Here is a 5,786-nt window from a genome sequence, read left to right on the forward strand (position 1 = left end):
GAATGTTCTTGATGACCCACTACCTATTGATGATAGCTTTCTTGATGAACAATTAGCTGTCATAAATGCTTCTCGTACTGCCCCATGGTATGTTGATTATGCTAATTATATTGTTGCTAAATTTATACCACCTAGTTTCACATACCAGCAGAAGAAAAAGTTTTTCTATGATTTAAGACATTACTTCTGGGATGACCCACACCTTTATAAAGAAGGAGTAGATGGTGTTATTAGACGTTGTATACCTGAGCATGAACTGGAACAGATCCTACGCAAGTGTCACTCCGAGGCTTACGGAGGACACCACGCTGGAGATAGAACTGCACATAAGGTATTGCAATCCGGTTTTTATTGGCCTACTCTCTTCAAAGATGCCCGTAAGTTTGTCTTATCTTGTGATGAATGTCAAAGAATTGGTAATATTAGTAGATGTCAAGAAATGCCTATGAATTATTCACTTGTTATTGAACCATTTGATGTTTGGGGCTTTGATTACATGAGACCGTTTCCTTCCTCTAACGGGTATACACATATTTTAGTTGCTGTTGATTATGCTACTAAGTGGGTAGAAGCTATTCCAACTAGTAGTGCTGATCATAACACCTCTATTAAGATGCTTAAAGAAGTTATTTTTCCGAGGTTTGGAGTCCCTAGATATTTAATGACTGATGGTGGTTCACATTTTATTCATGGTGCTTTTTGTAAAATGCTTGCTAAGTATGATGTTAATCATAGAATTGCATCTCCTTATCACCCGCAGTCTAGTGGTCAAGTAGAATTGAGTAATAGAGAGCTCAAATTAACTTTGCAAAAGACTGTTAATAGGTCTAGAAAGAATTGGTCTAAGAAACTTGATGATGCATTATGGGCCTATAGAACTGCATATAAAAATCCTATGGATATGTCTCCGTATAAAATGGTTTATGGAAAAGCATGTCACTTACCTCTCGAACTAGAACATAAGGCATATTGGGCCATTAAAGAGCTCAATTATGATTTCAAACTTGCTGGTGAGAAGAGGCTATTTGACATTAGCTCACTTGATGAATGGAGAACCCAAGCCTATGAGAATGCCAAACTGTTTAAAGAAAAAGTTAAAAGATGGCATGACAAAAGGATACAAAAGCGTGAGTTTAATGTAGGTGATTATGTATTGCTATTCAACTCTCGTTTAAGATTTTTTGCAGGAAAGCTTCTCTCTAAATGGGAAGGTCCTTACGTTATTGAGGAGGTCTATCGTTCCGGTGCCATAAAAATCAACAACTTCGAAGGCACAAACCCAAAGGTGGTGAACGGTCAAAGAATCAAACATTATATCACAGGTAATCCTATAAATGTTGAAACTAACATTATTGAAACCGTGACACCGGAGGAATACATAAGGGACACTTTCCAGAACGTTTCAGGCTCCGAAAAGGAATAGGTATGTGGTACGGTAAGTAAACCGACTCCAAAACAGTTCTAATGGCAAATTTTCTTTGTTTTGGAATATTTAAGAAAATAGGAAAATAAGTAGTCCGGGAAGGACACGAGGCTTCCACGAGGGTGGAGGGCGCGCCCTACCCCCCTGGGCGCGCCCCCTGCCTCATGGGCACCTCGTGTGCTCTCCAGACTCCGTTTTCTTGCACGATACTTCTTTTGGTCGGTAAAAATTCATTATATAATCTCCCGAAGGTTTTGACCACCGTACCATGCAAATATCTTATGTCTTTGTTTCGAGCTATTTTTCTGACAGATCTAGATCACCATGACGTCTTCAAGTGCCCCCAAGGACAAGTTCTTCGAGAAGGTTATCAATCCCTACCTCGCGGAGGTGCTGCAACACCCTCAAACCATTGAGATGCATGATGGGTTGTTGCACATCCGCGATGTCGAGGGACCAAGAAGGACCGGAAGCATGGAGACAAGACTCGAAGCAATGGAGCAGCAAGTTTTCAAGTGCCAAGGGATGGTGGAACGTGGGCTCAACGCCAACCACATGATGATCGAGGAGTTCACCAACAACCACAAGCTAGATGCCAAGAACATTGGGGAGACCATCTTCAAGTTTCACAAGAAAATCGAGCACCTCCAAGCCCAAATCTATGACCTGCAAAACCAAAACTGTGAGTATGAATATGGATTCAAGAGGATGAGTTTGGCTGCAGATTTGAGGATTCCGGAGACTCGATCATCCTTTTATGATGGTGAGCATGTGCCTTGGAAGATGGACGACAAGCCTACATCATCAACAACTCCGTCATCACCACCCCCGAAGAAGAGGACATAATCACATGGGTATGGGCACTCCCCTTGGCAACTGCCAAGCTTGGGGGAGGTGCCCCGGTATCGTATCACCATCACACTCCTATCTTTACCCTTTTTCTTAGTTAGATCCTTTTGGTAATATCTTGATCTAGTAGAATAAAGTTTTAGTGTGAGTTAGTTTTGAGTTTTGCCTTATGATCCTTCTATGTAATCGAGTCCGTGAGCCATATATAATAAAGATTAGTGTTGAGTCAAGGGCTTGATTATCTTGCTATGATCTTGAGGGAATAAAAGAAAAAGAAAGAATAAAAAGAAATTAAAGAGATCATATTGATCTTATGGAGAGTAATGACTTCACATATAAAGAGTATGATGAATAAAAGTTGTTGAGAGTTGACAAACATAGTTTTGGTCATCATTGCAACTAATAGGAAGTAATAAAGAAAGAGAGGTTTTCACATATAAATATACTATCTTGGACATCTTTTATGATTGTGAGCACTCATTAATGTATGACATGCTAAAGAGTTGATGTTGGACAAGGAAGACAATGTAATGGGTTATGTTTTCTTATATCTAAAATAAAGTATATTGTCATGGATCATCCAACATGTTGAGCTTGCTTTTCCCTCTCATGCTAGCCAAATTCTTTGCACCAAGTAGAGATACTACTTGTGCTTCTGAATATCCTTAAACCCAGTGTTGCCATGAGAGTCCACCATATCTACCTATGGATTGAGTAAGATCCTTCAAGTAAGTTGTCATGTTGCGTGCAATAAAATTGCTTTCTAAATATGTATGATCTATTAGTGTGGAGAAAATAAGCTTTATACGATCTTGTGATATGGAAGCAATAAAAGTGACAGACTGCATAATAAAGGTCCATATCACAAGTGGCAATATAAAGTGACGTTCTTTTGCATTAAGATTTCGTGCATCCAACCATAAAAGCACATGTCAACCTCTGCTTCCCTCTGTGAAGGGCCTATCTTTTACTTTTACCTTATGCAAGAGTCACGGTGATCTTCACCTTTCCTTTATATATATATATGTCCAATTGGATGTAAGTTAGCATGAATTATTGTTGTTGACATTACCCTTGAGGTAAAAGGTTGGGAGGCAACACTATAAGCCCCTATCTTTCTGTGTGTCCGATTAAAACTCCATAACCATAAGTATTGCGTGAGTGTTAGCAATTGTGAAAGACTAAATGATAGTTGAGTATGTAGACTTGCTGAAAAGCTCTTATATTGACTCTTTCCGATGTTACGATAAATTGCAATTGCTTCAATGACTGAGATTATAGTTTGTTGGTTCTCAATGAAGTTTCTGATTCATACTTGACATTGTGAATAGATTATTACTTGAGCATAAGAAATCATATGACAATATCCATATACGTTGCTGTTATAAGAATGATCATGATGCCCTCATGTCCGTATTTTATTTTATCGTCACCTCTATCTCTAAACATGTGGACATATTTTTCGTTATCGGTTTCCGCTTGAGGACAAGCGAGGTCTAAGCTTGGGGGAGTTGATACGTCCATTTTGCATTATGCTTTTATATCGATATTTATTGCATTATGGGCTATTATTACACGTTATGCCACAATACTTATGCCTTTTCTCTCTTATTTTACAAGGTTTACATGAAGAGGGAGAATGCCGGCAGCTGGAATTCTGGACTGGAAAAGGAGCAAATATTAGAGACCTATTCTGTACACAGCTCCAAAAGTCCTGAAACTTCACGGAAATTATTTTTGGAATTAATAAAAAATACTGGCGAAAGAATCCATCAGAGGGGCCCCACACCCTGGCCACGAGGGTGGGGGGAACGCCCTACCCCCCTGGGCGCGCCCCCTGCCTCGTGGGCCCCCTGGCAGGCCTCCGGTGCCATTCTGCTATATGAAGTCTTTCGTCCGAGAAAAAAATCATAAGCAAGCTTTCGGGAAGAAACTCCGCCGCCACGAGGTGGAACCTTGGCGGAACCAATCTAGGGCTCCGGTAGAGCTGTTCTGCCAGGGAAACTTCCCTCTGGGAGGGGGAAATCATCGCCATCGTCATCACCAACGATCCTCTCATCGGGAGGGGGTTAATCTCCATCAACATCTTCACCAGCACCATCTCCTCTCAAACCCTAGTTCATTTCTTGTATCCAATCTTTGTCCCAAAGCCTCAGATTGGTACCTGTGGGTTGCTAGTAGTGTTGATTACTCCTTGTAGTTGATGCTAGTTGGTTTATTTGGTGGAAGATCATATGTTCAGATCCATTATGCATATTAATACCCCTCTGATTTTCAACATGAATATGATTTGTGAGTAGTTACGTTTGTTCCTGAGGACATGGGAGAAGTCTTGCTATAAGTAGTCATGTGAATTTGGTATTCGTTCGATATTTTGATGAGATGTATGTTGTCTTTCCTCTAGTGGTGTTATGTGAACGTCGACTACATGACACTTCACCATTGTTTGGGCCTATAGGAAGGCATTGGGAAGTAATAAGTAGATGATGGGTTGCTAGAGTGACAGAAGCTTAAACCCTAGTTTATGAGTTGCTTCGTGAGGGGCTGATTTGGATCCATATGTTTCATGCTCTGGTTAGGTTTACCTTAATACTTCTTTTTTAGTTGCGGATGCTTGCAATAAGTTAATCATAAGTGGGATGCTTGTCCAAGAAAGGGAAGCACCCAAGCACCGGTCCACCCACATACCAAATTATCAAAGTAACGAACGCGAATCATATGAGCGTGATGAAAACTAGCTTGACGATAATTCCCATGTGTCCTCGGGAGCGCTTCTCTATATAAGAGTTTGTCCAGGCTTGTCCTTTGCTACAAAAAGGATTGAGCCATCTTGCTGCACCTTATTTACTTTCATTACTTGTTACTCGTTACAAATTACCTTATCACAAAACTATCTGTTACCGATAATTTCAGTGTTTTCAGAGAATACCTTACTGAAAACCGCTTGTCATTTCCTTCTGATCCTTGTTTGGTTCGACACTCTTACTTATCGAAAGGACTATGATAGATCCCCTATACTTGTGGGTCATCATGATGCAGCAAAGTAGCGTAAGTATTTCCCTCAGTTTTTGAGAACCAATGTATCAATCCAGTAGGAGACAACACACAAGTCACCTAGTACCTACACACACAATCAAGAACCTTGCAACCAACACGATAAAGGGGTTGTCAATCCCTTCACGGTCACTCACAAAAGTGAGATCTAATAGAGATAGTAAAGTAAATATTTTTGGTATTTTTATTGTATAGGTTGGAAAGTAAAGATTGCAAAATAGTAAACGAGATGCGATGTAAATAAAAGAGATGCAATATAATAAGAAAGAGACATGGGGGCCATAGGTTTCACTAGTGGCTTCTCTCAAGATAGCATGTATTACGGTGGGTGAACAAATTACTGCCGAGCAATTGATAGAAAAGCGCATAATTATGAAGATATCTAAGGCAATGATCATGAATATAGGCATCACGTCCGTGTCAAGTAGACCGAAACGATTCTACATCTACTACTATTACT

The sequence above is a fragment of the Aegilops tauschii genome, chromosome 3, assembly GCF_002575655.3.
Source record: "Aegilops tauschii subsp. strangulata cultivar AL8/78 chromosome 3, Aet v6.0, whole genome shotgun sequence".
Lineage (NCBI taxonomy): Eukaryota > Viridiplantae > Streptophyta > Magnoliopsida > Poales > Poaceae > Aegilops > Aegilops tauschii.